Here is a 14346-nt window from a genome sequence, read left to right as displayed (position 1 = left end):
CTGAAAATTAGGAAAAGAGCAGAGATCGAATCTTCCTAAAATTCATCCAAGGAGAATGGGGAGTTGTGGGATAATTCGAAGGACCTTTTAAAGAAACGGGCGAGAAATTGGAAATAGGAAAAATAATTTCCAAGCACTTCAAGGAATGGGAAATGGAGGAAAGTGACATCAAGATTTATTCCAGAAAGCAGGAACTCTGGGAAGAGAGGGCAATAATAAAGATAATCGTTTTGTGGAGAATCAAAGAATTGTGAAGATAATTGTTATGGGAAAATTTTCCCAATGTCATCTTGGGAGAAAGGGGAAACAGAACAGGTGCTGTACATTACAAGGTGCCAAAATGAAAGTGTGGAAAAGTTTATCAATTCAGAAAAGACGCGCTGAAAGAAAAGTCTAATGCAGCAAGCAAACTCTCAAAGAACCGAAAGGCATTGCCGGGACCTGGAAATATGTTTTGCAAACTAACCACTGGCTGCAGAAGCTGAAGAGACTTCCTTTTAAATGCAGTTGAGGATCTTGCATGTTAGTATTATGGAATGGGTAATAAGAACTCTAAGAGCAAGAAAACATTTTAGAATAATTATATTTCAAGACTGAGAAAAACCAGGAAATGTACAGTATTCCAGAAACTGTGTTTTAAATTACAAATTAGCTGCGAGAAATATTAGCAATTTCGAAGAATTAATGAAAATATATTCCCAGCCGCCGAGGACTGGAGGACATAAAGTGGGGGGCGGGCGGACGGCAGGATAGATAGGAAAGTTGGGGGACGGTTTGGTGGGTGAGTTAGATGGCGGGAAGGGAGAGAGTGGGGCAAAACCGTGGTTAAAATCGGGAAGAAACCTGGTCGTCAGCGTACTGGAAATGAGAAGTAGTCTTTCCGAAGTCCGTGCTCCTCCAGGGATTTGAAAGAACGGAGAAAATAGAAGCAATTCCTGCTAATGTAAGACTCGGGAACGGCTCCCGTAAACAACTGAGAACCGGGAGGATGCGGGCATCATGGAGAGAACATAGTCAATGTGAGGGTTGGGGATAGGTTACGAAGAGATGAAGACATGTGAATGCAAGAAGCAGGAGAAAAAGATCTCCAGGTAAAATTGCTTTATCGTTGTAGCCTTACAGTTTCCTCGGCTGTGGAACAGTTGATCAGCAGGGGTAAGAGAAAGATGCCTTGTTGTCCCAAACTGCATGGGAAGCAACCAGAACCTCCCTGTCACCCAAAATTCTCACTCCCGTGTATTTTCACACACAATATTAGAACGTGATCATAAGATCTCTCAGTTCGCTCACTTGAAACGTTCACTCCCGTGGTATTTGGAATTTATTCATTTCTGAACTGAGTCTTTTGCCACGGTACCTCAGGATTGCAACGCCGCGCAACTTTTGAAAAAATAAACCCACTAACAGTCAAGGAAGTCTGGTGATTCCTAATCTTGAAAAATTAAAATTTTCTCTTAGGCATTACAATACTCTTAAATGTTTACTTACCGATTGATGATACCAATTTAAACCCCCGAAAATAAAGTTCAGTTGTGAAACTTCAGTGTTAATTAATTGCAAAATTGAACCAACAGTCAGTCGCTCCGTTCGCTTGATTTTACCTCTGGATTTCTTTCTTGCATTCCCCCAACTTTTTTTTCGGTGAAGTAGTTTGTTCCCCCTAATAAAACAGCCTAGTCTGCCTCTTAAATTAAACCCTGAGATCACGGGGTTGGATTCGTAACATTTACGTCGTGCTTCTTTAAAAGCTGATTTCATTAAAAGAGCAGAAGCAAACAGGGAGCTGACAGGTTCATTCTCGTACATCTGACATTGCTAATATCTTCAGATACATATATTAAATCCTCCTGCTGCTAAACACATTGGTGTTTAGCGGCAAGACGTGAGCCGTCATATTTATTTTAAGTGTTTATTCACTATTTTTTTCTCATTCATTCCATTATATGATAGTCAATTTCTTTAATCGTAGCATTATTATACGTAACATTAACTGAAATAAATATTTCTAGTTTTGTAAAACTTCAATACTACTAAATAAAATTAGCATAATTATTCAAATTAGGACATTGCACAATTTGTGATATTATGTAATACTTAAACATTTCTATTCAGTTATTCTCTTTAATTCTGAATTATTTTAATTCAGCAAATTGAGTATTGTTGAACAAAGTGCAAAATAAAGCAGGGTCGAGTGCAGATAAATGTGCATTTCTAAAGGATTACAGTGATTCAAGAGTGCTCTGGAAGCCCTTAAATCATAAAATTCAAACTGGAATTTTTAATTTGTCTCACTAACAGGTGGTTACAGTGAGCATTCAAACCTATTTGTTGCTGGCTTTGGGCGCCTTGAGCTGTTTAAATTTCATTGCTTTGTTTCAAGTCTTAATCACCCGAACTGTTGAACATGTTATAAATGTTCTTATGTAATCTTACAATGTTACTCGGGGGTTTTGGAGCAGTGGCAAGTCAGTTTCCTATAATATTCAGAATTCACAAGTTATAATAGGGGTCATATAGTAAATTGCAAAGCAGCAGATGTCCACAGTGCAGTTTAAAAATATAATTATTTTGGGGAAAACAGCTTTGTTTAAGTTCATAGCTATATTTGAGATCCTTTACTACAACAACCTGCATTAAAATTATAAATTCAGGAAATTGTTTTCAGCAAACGTGCCAATAAAAATTAGGAGAAGGTTGGGGCTTTGCAGAGTGAATATAGGAATTTAGGTAGATTATTGCCAGTGCCACATGCTAGTGAGAGTAGGAATAAGCAGATAAGGCAGATAAATCAATGCTGCAATGGGCAAGGATTCGGATTTTTGGATCATTGGGATCTCTCTGGGACAGAAAAGACCTATACAAAAGGGACGGGTTTCACCTGAGTTGGAAAGGGACCAATATTCTGTTGGGGAGATTTGCCAGTACTGTTCAGGAGCCTTTAAATTAGTAGGAGGTGAGGGAGGGAGGATCCTAGGTAGTAGTGGGAATAGAAAGAGAGATGAGGGTTGTTCTGAATTAAAAAAAGAACAATTACAAAAAGGAGGCAAGAGCAAGTCAGAGAGTCAGGTAACTCTGAAGAATTATACTGCATTTATTTCAGCGTAAGAGGTCTTAAAGATAAGGTATGTTAACTCAGGGAATGTATAGAAATATGGGTCTGGTCTATTACAGATAATGGTTGCGGGAGGGATGGGACTGACAACTCAGTGTTCCACTTTTTAGATGCTATAGGAAAGATAGAAAGGGTGTAAAAAGAGGAGGGGGAGTGGTGTATTTGATTAAGGGAAATATTATTGCTGTACTTGGAGAGGATATTTCTGAGGGATTGTCCAGTAAAGCTATATGGGTGGAACTAAGAAATAAAAAGGGGATGATCACCTTATTAGGATTGTACTGGAGGATCCCCAATCGTAAGGTGGAAATTGAGGAACAAATATGTAGAAAGATCTCAGATATATGTACGAATAAAAGTGTTGTAATAGTAGGGGATTTAACTTTCCAAATGTAGACTGAGATTGCCACAGTGTTAAGGGCTCGAATGGTGAGGAATTGGCGAAATGTGTTCAAGAAAAGTTTCTCTATCAATACATAGATGTACCTACTAGAGAAGGAAAAAATCTTGACATTCTCTTGGGAAATATGGCAGGGGAAATGGCTGAAGTGCCAGTGGGGGAGTACTTTTGGGTAAGTAATCATAATTCTATCAGTTTTAAAATAGTTATGGAAAAGGATAGGCCTTATATAAAAGTTGAAGTTCTTAACAGAGCAAGAAAATTCTGATGGTACAAGACAGGGACTTTCAAGAGTAGATTGGAATAGACAAACGGATGACTAGCAAGTGCAAGGCTTTTGAAAGTGAGATAACGAGAGTGCAGAGGCCTTAAGTTCCTTTTAGAATGAAGGGTAAGGCTGGTAAGAGTAGGGAACCCTGGATGAAAAGACATTGAGGCAGTAGTCAAAAATAAGGAGTTATATATTAGATATAGACAACTAGGATCAAGTGAATCTCTTGAAGAGAGGTGTGGATAGGATAGATGGCAGTTGTCTTTTCCCTGAAATGGGGAATCTCAAGACTAGGGGGCACACTTTAAGGTGAAAGGAGAGAGATTTTAAAAAAAAATGAGGCAATTTTTTTACACAGAGGGTGGTTTGTGTGTGGAATGAACTTCCTGCGGAAGTGGTGACTGTGAGTACAGTTAGTGTTTAAAAGACATTTGGATGGATACATGAATAGGAAAGGTTTGGAGGGATATGGGCCAGGAGAAGGTAGGAGGGACTAGTTTAGTTCAGCTTGGACTGGCTGGACCGAAGAGTCAGTTTCAGTGCTGTATGACCCTATGGCTATGATTCTATAAGATTAAAGGTGGTGTAAGGGCATTCTTAAGAGGGAAATCCGGATGGCAAAAAGGGGAATATGAGATAGCCTTGGCAGATAAGTTTAAGAATAATCTAAAGAAATTCTACAAGTATATTAAGAGCAACAGAGTAACTAGGGAGAGAATAGACTACACCTCCCCTCACCCACCTTCCTGCAAGAATGTGCCCCTATTCCCAATTCCTCTGCCACATCTGCTCCCAAGATGAGGTGTTCCACTCCTGAACATCCCAGAAGTCCTTGTATTTCAAGAACTGCAACAACCCCCCCTTCAGTGGCCAATAACGCTCTCAACTGCATCTCTTGCGTTTCCCGCACCTTTACCCTCACATCCCCTCCCTGCAATAAAAACACAGACAGAATCCCCCTTGTCCTCACATATCACCCCACTGACCTTCGGATTCAACGCATCATTCTCTGCCACTTCCGCCACCTGCAATCTGACCTTACAATGAAGGATATATTTTCCTCCCCACTCCTCTCTGCCTTCTGTAGGGACCGCACTCTCCGCAATCCCCACTAGCCCACCATCCCCGGCACCTTTCCCGGCAACCACTGGAAGTGCTACACCTGCCCCTACACCTCCACCCTCACCTCCATCCCAGGACCCAAAAAACCTTCCACATCAGACAGATGTTCATCTGCACATTCGCTAATGTGGACTATTGCATCCGCTGCTCATGATGTGGCCGCCCCAACATCAGTGAGACCAAGCGGATGCTCGGAGACCACTTTGTAGAGCATCTGCGCTCGGTTCACGACAAATGACAACGGCTTCCAGTGGTGAACCACTTCACCCCCCCCCCCCCAATCCCTGGATGATATGTCCATCGTGGGCCTCCTCCAGTGTCACAACGATGCCACCTGGAAACTGGAGGAGCAGCACCTCATGTTCCGCCTTGGGAGCCTAAAACCCAATGGACTCAATGTGGACTTTACTAGCTTCAAAATCTCTCCACCCCAGGCCTCATCCAATGACAACGCCTCCCTCTCATCCCCACCTCCTTGATGTGTCCATCTTCTCTCCCACCCATCTGCTTCTCCCACGTCACTGACCAATTCCCACCACTGCCGACCTTCGCTCACCTATTGCCATCCCACCTAACTTTCCGAGCCCACCCCTCCTCTCTCTCTTTATTTTAGAGCCCCCTTCCCCCTCCCCCATTTCTTAAGAAGAGTCCAACCCAAAACGTCAGCTTTCCTGCTCCTCTGATGCTGCCTGGCCTGTTGTGTTCCTCCAGCTCCATATGTGTTATCTATATTAGGGAGACAATAGGACTTTTTAAAGATCAACAAGTTCATCTGTGTGTGGAACTACAGGAGATGGGTGAGATACTAAACAAATGTTTTGCGATATGTTTTTACTGTGAAGAAAGAAATGGAGGCTAGCGAACTCCGGGAAATAAATATTGATGTTTTGAAAACAGTCCACATAGTAGAAATGTTGGAGGTCTTAAAATCATAACAGGCTTCCTGGCCTGCTGTGTTCCTCCAGTTCCACATGTGTTATCTATATTAGGGAGAGAATAGGGCCTTTTAAAGATCAACAAGGTCATGTGTGTGTGGAACTACAGGAGATATATGAGATACTAAACAAATGTTTTGCGTTAGATTTTACTATGGAGAAAGAAATGGAGGCTAGTGAATTCAGGGAAATAAATATTGATGTCTTGAAAACAGTCCACATTGTAGAAGTGTTGGAGGTCTTAAAAAGCATAATAGGGGTGGCACGGTGGCTCAGTGATTAGCACTGCTGCCTCACGGTGCTAGGGACCCAGGTTTGATTCCACCCTTGGGCCACTGTCTGTGTGGAGTTTGGTTACCCTGGTATAGAAAGGACATTAAATTGGAGAGGGCTGAGAAAAGATTTACTGGGATGTTGCTGGTCTGGAGGGTTTAAGAATTAAGGATAGGCTGGGACATTTTTCACTAGAGCCGAGGAGGTTGATCAGTGACCTTATAGAGGGTTATAAAATCATGAGTGACATAGATAAGGTGAATTGCAAGGGTCTTTTCTCTAGGATGGGGGAGTTCAAAACTAGGGTGTGTATTTTTAAGGTGAGCAGAGAAAGATTTAAAAGAGACTTGAGGAGCAACATTTTCACACAGAGGGTGGTTTGTATGTGGAATGAATTGCCATAGGAAGTGGTAGATACAGGTACAGTTACTACATTTAAAAGACATTTGCATAGGTAAGTGAATAGGAAGAAATTAGAGGGATATGGAGCAAATGCAGACAAGTGGACTAGTTTAGTTTGGGAAACTTAGTCAGCATTGAAGCGTTAGACTGACGGATCTGTTTCTGTGCGCGAATCTGTTTCTGTGCTGTATGACTGCCTGATTGTCTAATATCTTTGAGTTGCTGAGCAACAGAATACAAAGCTGATGGCACTGAGTTTAATTGCTCCTGTTTATTTTCTTGCAGGTGTAGGATTTTGAATTTGGTTGAGACATACACCTCCTCATCTAGTCCAATATTTTTATGAAGTCTTTAAGTTGATAATGGAATTAGTTTAACCTGTCATCGGGAAATGACATTTCTAACATTGTTTCAGGAATATTAAGGAGAGAACTGCAGATGCTGGAGAATCTGAGAAAACAATGTGTAGAGCCGGATGAACAAGCAGGCCAAGCAGCATCAGAGGAGCAGGAAAGCTGATGTTTTGGGTCTAGACCCTTCTTCAGAAATGGGGGAGGAGAAGGGGATTCTGAAATAAATAGGGAGAGGCAGGAGGCAGATAGAAGATGGATAAAGGAGAAGATAGGTGGAGAGGAGACAGCCGAGTCAAAGAGGCGGGGCTGGAGCCAGTAAAGGTGAGTGCAGGTAGGGAGTTAGGGAGGAGATAGGTCAGTCCAGGCAAGACAGACAGGTCAAGGGGGCGGGATGAGGCTAGTAAAGGAGATGGGGATGGGGCTTGAGGTGGGAGGAGGGGATAGGTGGGAGGAAGGATATATTAAGGAGGCAGGGACAAGCTGAGCTGGTTTTGAGATGTGGTGGGGGAGGGGAGATTTTGAACCTTGTGAAATCCACATTGATACCATTGAGCTGCAGGGTTCCCAAGCGAAATATGAGGTCCTGTTCCAGCAACTTTCGGGTGGCATCATTGTGGCACTGCAGGAGGCCCAGGATGGACATGTCATCTGAAGAGTGGGAGGGGGAGTTGAAATGGTTCGCATCTGAGAGGTGCAGTTGTTTGTTGCGAACCCAGCGTAGATGTTCCACAGAGTGGTTCCCAAGCCTCCTCCTGGATTCCTCGATGTAGAGGAGGCCACATTGGGAAAGGCAGATACAGTATACCGCATTAGCAGATGTGCAGGTGAACATCTGTTTGATGTGGAAGGTCTTCTTGTGTTCCTTATCACTGCACAAGTGTCAGAGTAAATTCTGTGCTTAAATATCCAATGCAAGTCTTAAAATTTACAATCTTTTGCCTCAGAGACAGAAGCACTATTCAGGACTAAATGTGAGTCTCCCTTTAATAATTGCATTACAATGATGTATTAAAGCTATGTTGTGTGTTTGACTTGATCACCATTCTGATTCAAGTCTGGTAGGTTAACAAAAATTACCTGGTTAACATAATAGTATGTTGTGTCATAATACAATAGTTGATTCAGCTCCTGGAAACGTTAATATATTTTAAATTTTGCATTACACTATCGTCAGGGAAGTTTTAGACACCTAATATGTTGGTGCCTTACATGCTGGTGATAAATTTCTGACAAAATTCTGAACGGGGATTGAACTAAAGGAATTAAGAATTTCATCTGATTTATAATTACTTACATAATACAGATGTCTGTGAGGGCATGGTGGGGTAAAGGTAATTTCACTGGACTAGTAATCTAGAGGTTTGGGCAGACGCTCTGAGGTCATGTGTTCAACTGATTGAATTTAAATTCAATTAATAAATCTTGAATGCCCAGCTAATTTCAGTAATAGTGTGCATATATCATTCTTTTCCGTTCTGCATATTTTGTTCAGATCTTAACTATGGTGCAAGAGTGTCGAGCAGTGCATTGAGAATGCAGACTTGGCAAACTCAGAAGTTTGATTTCTGTGTTGTTCCAAACTCCCTTACTCCCTTGTACATAATAGCTGAAGTTTTGCAATGCATATGCTAGTTTCAGCATCATATGGCAGATTGCTGGTGATTGTGAATACTTGAGATAGATTTTTGACTTTCTGATGTTGATGATCAACCAGATTCTTTTGGGGCGTGAAAAACCTGTTGATTTACTGCTTATAGATATTCCTCAGCTATGTTCCCTCTAAACTGTGCAGTCACTAAGTTCCTCGAAGGTATCGTGCATGCTGATTGCTGTGTAGTTACCAGCATTGGCTTCCGATTTCAGAAGTGGCTTTTGCGCACAGACCTTGGAAATCGGCGCAGAAGAAAATAAATGAGTTGTTTGTTCCTGATTTGCAGCATCCGCTGTTCTTTCAGTTTTCCTCAGTATAGAATATTAGTGCAACATAGCAGAAGAAAACAATTGGACGAGGGCTTGGCCAACTTTTGTCTTAGGTCTTAAGTCAAGCTTAACAGCTTTTTGTTGGTCCTGGTATATAATTGGATGCCACCTGTGGATGAACTGAAGACACATGACTAGCAAAGAAAGAAATATATCAAACAGTGCCAATGCCTGAACATTGTCCTGTTCAACCCCAAGTAGATCTTAGAGGGTTCTAATTGGTTCATAGCTGACCTTAACCAACCATGTTCTCATGGAGAGATCTCATTGAGCAGATCCAGCAATCTTCTTCACCTTCAGTAGTTTGCCTCTGCTTGCATGATTAAATACTCTAGTGATGCAATACATCCTGGTCTCCTTTCTTCATGATATTTCTCCTCCAAATACCAGACTAAGATGACCAAGTTGATAGGACTTCTCCAGTTCTGAAACAAGACTGGAATTCATGTTAGAGGCCCAGATGTATATTTTGTTATAGATGTGGCTGAGGGCAGTTTGAATAATCCAGATAAAGATGTTGAAACTGAAGATACTTGAGCTGCCTTTTTAAATTCATTTGTGAAATGTGGCAATATTTATTGCCCATCTCTAGTTGTTCTTCAGGTGGTGGTGGTGAACTGTATTGAACCATTGCAGTCCACCTGCTGTGGGTTGACCCACAATGTCATTAGGGAAGGCATTCTAGGATTTTGACCCAGTGACAGTGGAAGAATGGCAATATATTTCCTAGTTAGTATGGCGAGTGGCTTGTCAGGGAAATTGAAGGTGCCAGTGTTCATGTATATCTGCTACCCGTGTCCTCCTTGATGGAAGTGGTCATGAGTTTGGAAGGTGCTGTCTGAGGATCTTTGGTGAATTTCTGCACTGCCATTATAGATAGTACAGACTGCTGCTACTGAGTGTTGGTAGTTGGGTGAGTTGATACTTGTGGATGTAGTGCCAATCAAGTGGCTGCTTTGTCCTGGATGGTGTCAAGCTTCTTCAGTGTTGTTAGGGCTGTACTCATCTAGCAAGTGGAGAGTATTCCATCACACACCTGAGTTGTGTCTTGTAGATGGTGGACAGGCTTTGGGGAGTCAGGGGTGTATTTCTTACCACAGTATTCCCAGCCTCTGACCTGCTCTTGTAGCCACTCTGTTAATGTGGTGAGTCCACTTGAGTTTCTGGTCAATGATAACCCCCAGGATGTTGACAGAGTGGGATTCAATGATGCTGGCACCTGCTGATACTTGCTACTTGTCAGCCCAAGTCTGGATATTGTCCAGATTTTGTTGCATTTGAACATAGACTGCTTCAGTATCTGAAGAGCCGCGAATGGTGGTGAACATCCCCATTTCTGACCTTGTGATGGAAGGAAGGTCATTGATGAATCAGCTGAAGATGGTTGGGCCCATGTCACTACCCTGAGGAACACCTGCAAGGATGTCCTATGCTTGAAATGACTGACCTCCAACAACTATGTCCATCTTCCTATGTGCCAGGTATCACTAAGCAGCAGTTGGATTACTATTGATTCCAGTTTTGCTAGGGCTCCTGGATGCCACACTTGATTGAACACAGCCTTGATGTCAAAGCTTGTCACTCAGTTCACCTCTGGAATTCAGCTCTTTTGTCCATATTTGAACCAAGACTGTAATGGGGAACTGAGAGGTCCTGGCAGAACCCAAACCGTGTGTCACTGAACAGGTTATTGCTGAACTTTAGTTAGGCCATATTTGGAATATTGTGTACCATTATGGTCACCAGACTACCAGAAGAAAAGTGGATGCTTTGGAGAGGGCACAGAAAAAGTTTACCAGGATGTTGCTTGGAATGGGGGATTTTAGCTATGAAGAAAGGTTGGATAGACTTAGTTTGTTTTCACTGGAATGGAGGAGGTTGAGGGGCAATCTATTAGAAGTTTATAAGATTGTGAATGGCATGGATAGATATGCGGCCTTTTCCCAGCATGAAGGGGTCAATACTAGGGGACACAGGTTCAAGGTGCAGGGCAGTGGTTTAAAGGAGATGTGCAAGGCAGGTTTTTCACACGAAGTGTGGTGAGTGCCTGGGACACGCTGCCAGAGGAGTTGGTGGCAGCAGACATAATAGCAGCATTCAAGAAGCACCTGGATGAATACATGGATAGCAAGGGAATAGAGGGATATGGATCCTATAAGTGAAGACAGTTTTAGTATGAAATGCAAAATGCAGCAGCCCAAGCTTGGGGAGTAGAAGGGCCTGTTCCTGTGCTGTATTGTTCATTGTTCTTCTCTTTGTTCTTTGTTCAAGTGCTGCTTCATCATGTTGTGCATGTACCATCCATCACTTCACTGATGATTGAGCGTAGACTGGGGTGGCAATTGGCCAGGTTGGATCCGTCCTGCTTTTTATGTACAGGACATACTTAGGCAATTTTCCACGTTGTTGGTGTTTTCCAGATGCCAGTGTTGGTACTGTACTGGAACAACTTGGCTAGGTAAGTGGCAAGTTCTGGAGCACAAGCCTTCAGTACCATTACTGGAATGTTGTCAGGGCCTGTAGCCTTTGCAGTATCCAGTGATAACCATGGAGGATTTTAATCTTCAGTTTGCAAACCAAAGGTAGTTTGAAGAGTGGTTTCATTGAATGCATTTGAGACAGTTATTTTGAATAGTATGCCAAGGAACAACTAGAAACAGGCTATTTAGAGCTAATATTGCATAATTAGACAGGGTTAATTTTTAATCTTACAGGCATATATCCTCTAGGGCAGAGTTATTATACTATAATAAAATTTCGTGCTAAATTTGATAGTTATGTTAAATCTAAATCTGAACCCAGGTTCTTAAATATAATGGAAACAATTTACTGAGGTATAATGAACACTTTGGCTGACATAGATGGGGAAATTACATTTAATATATGATGGTTGATAAACATTGGCAAACATTTAAAGAAATCATTCATAATTCTCAGCAATTATATATCCCCTCGAGGAATAAACACCTATCCTGGATAATTGGTATAGCTATGGCTCAGTAGAAAAGTTGAGGATCATCATAAGTTAAGGGGAAGCTTACAATGTTGCTAAAAAAGTAGTAAGCCAGATGATTTGAAGGCTTTAAAATTCAGTAGAAGAAAACCTGGAAAGTAGAATGTGAATAGTGGGAAATGTAGAACATATCGCAAGACCTTTTTCAAGCATGCAAAAAGGAAGAGATTTGTGAAAGTAAACGTGAGTGCCTAAGTGGCAGATAGAGGAGAAATTATAATGGAGAGAAAATGGCAGAGATGTTAAACAATTATATTGTCTGTCTACACATCAGAAAATGCAAAGACCATACACAAATGATGAAGAAGCAAGGGTCTAATGAGGATGGGGAATATAAAAGAATAATACTGAGGAAATATTACCATAAGATCTCCACGTTATAGTTTTGCAAGAAATGGATGCAGAGGTGGTGAATGCATTGATTTAGATATTCCAGAATTCTGAAGATCCTAGAATTATACATTTAAGTGTAGCTACTGAACTTGTGAGAAGGAAGCTTTATCATAGTGAAATCAGATCACATAAAGCTAGAGCCAGTGTCTGTAGAGCTCTAGGTAAGTTGTCCTCTTTACTATTCTCTGTGTGTACTTATTTTCAATGAAGCCTGTTGCTCCCATTTTACTACACGTGGCAATGCTGACCAGATTCTTGGAATCAGAGAATGGCAGTAAGAGCTTGAATGAAGAACGATGGCAGTAAACTATGAATCATAGAATCCCTACAGTGTGGAAGCAAGCCATTTGGCCCATCGAGTCCACACACACCCACCCCTTACCCTATCCCTGTCACCCTGCTCTTCCCATGGCTGACCCACTTAGCCTGCGCACTCATGGACATTCTGGACTATTTAGCATGGCCAGTCCATCTAATATGCACATCTTTGGACTGTGGGAGGAAACTGGAGGAAAGCCAGGCAGACACAGGGAGAATGTGCAAACTCTATGCAGTCACCAGAGAGTGAAATTGAGCCTGGGTCCTGGCGCTGTGACGCATGAGCCTAGCCAACTGTTCAAACCCAGATGTGTGGAAAATACCCAAAGTGAAGCTTGTCATTGGTTGGAGCTGCTTAGAAATGGACTTTGTAGCATACCTGGACACTAAATTGTGGAGCAGCAAAGACCAGGAAAAGCTAAAGCTGGAGGAGGCGCACAACAGAGTATGCAATTAGTAACACAGAAATGTAAGTATTTACAGAAATGGAGAATAAACAAGCATTCATAGAATATACTGACAGCAAAGCATGTTTGGGAACAGGGTATGACCCAAGGCATGAAAGTACTCCACTGGTGGGAAACCAATCTGCCCACTTCTATAGAGACTTGTGAGTGTGAAGGGAGACTGAAATAAGGCTACAGTGGCAGCACAGATGGTTAAACAGAGATTACAGCACTCTGCAACTGTCCGAGCAATGCAGGACTTAGAGTGACATTTCCTGGATGACATGACAGCCCTAAACAAGGATTTGATTTCATTGATAGTACAGACCCACAGGATGAATTTTGGTTTGCAGAAATTCAAGTGGCAGACAATTTAGTTTCAAATTCAATGCCACAGTGAATGCATTGATCCTTTCACATAAGTCCAGACAATATTCTCCATTCAACTTTGCAACTTGGGAAGCTCAAGAATTACAGTAAGATGTTACTTTGCTACAATGGAGAAAAATATTACAGAGTCTCTGAGTAATTCTTAACTCTTGAGTCAAACTTTTTGAATTGTTTTAGACATTGTAGTAAATTCCAAAGACACTTTTGTCCTAACTTTGAAAGAATCCAGGTAGGCCACAACTTCATGAGGACTTCATTTTTGGATCATTATGTTGAACTACTTTCCTGAGGTCTTTGAAGATTATGATGTTGCACTTCACACCAGTGCTGATCTGCCAATTTATGTTGACTTAGCATTCTCCTTCTACAATTCTTATTCTAACAGTCACCTATTGTCCTGACTGAACCAACCTGCTATATGGTATAAAGTGATTCATCCAGCATCTGCAGTTCCCATTATATCTCATCAGAATCTTCAGCTGACATCTCTCCAGCGACCATTTGAATTGCTTGTAGTATTTCCTTTTAACCATACAGGTGTGTGCAAAACAGTACAACTTCTTGTATTAAGAACACTGCTTTCCCTATGCTGGAAATGCCTGGCTTTTCTTTCTATGATGCCAACCACTGTATTTGCATCCTGCTCTTTGTCTGTATTTGTTCTTTTTTGGCTTTTTCTCAGATGCTTGTATCAGCTTTCACAGCTCTGAGCATTCCTATGTCTTTTCTAGTAGTTGCATTTTTCTATAGCTCTTCAACAGTTAATCACAGCTTCAATTCTGACACCATGTTCTATAGTTCATAAGACATCAATCTCATTAGAACAGTATCTTTATTGAAGTGACACTAAGATGGCTACCTGCAGGATGTATGTCTCGTGATAGAAGTTGCATGACTATGGCAGATGAGAAAGGACATTTGTACATGATTGCATCTCA

At 41.6% G+C, this 14346-nt stretch overlaps 1 protein-coding gene and 1 long non-coding RNA gene across 2 annotated transcripts in view; one reads left to right on the top strand and one right to left on the bottom strand.

Annotated features, from left to right (window-relative positions):
* The window catches only part of ucn3l (urocortin 3, like), a 34590-nt gene extending 32845 nt beyond the window's left edge, over positions 1-1745 (bottom strand). The window contains exon 1 of the mRNA XM_048553698.2: positions 1489-1745. The gene's annotated coding sequence lies outside the window, so the exon portion shown is untranslated. The remainder of the gene's footprint in view (positions 1-1488) is intronic.
* LOC132210952 (uncharacterized) overlaps positions 957-14346 on the top strand; it is a 121792-nt gene continuing 108402 nt past the window's right edge. The window contains exon 1 of the long non-coding RNA XR_009447206.1: positions 957-1091. This is a non-coding gene — a long non-coding RNA (uncharacterized LOC132210952). The remainder of the gene's footprint in view (positions 1092-14346) is intronic.

Source organism: Stegostoma tigrinum, chromosome 25, assembly GCF_030684315.1.
Source record: "Stegostoma tigrinum isolate sSteTig4 chromosome 25, sSteTig4.hap1, whole genome shotgun sequence".
NCBI lineage: Eukaryota > Metazoa > Chordata > Chondrichthyes > Orectolobiformes > Stegostomatidae > Stegostoma > Stegostoma tigrinum.
The sequence above is the reverse complement of the archived record's forward strand: the minus strand, read 5'-3'. Positions and strand labels throughout refer to the sequence as shown.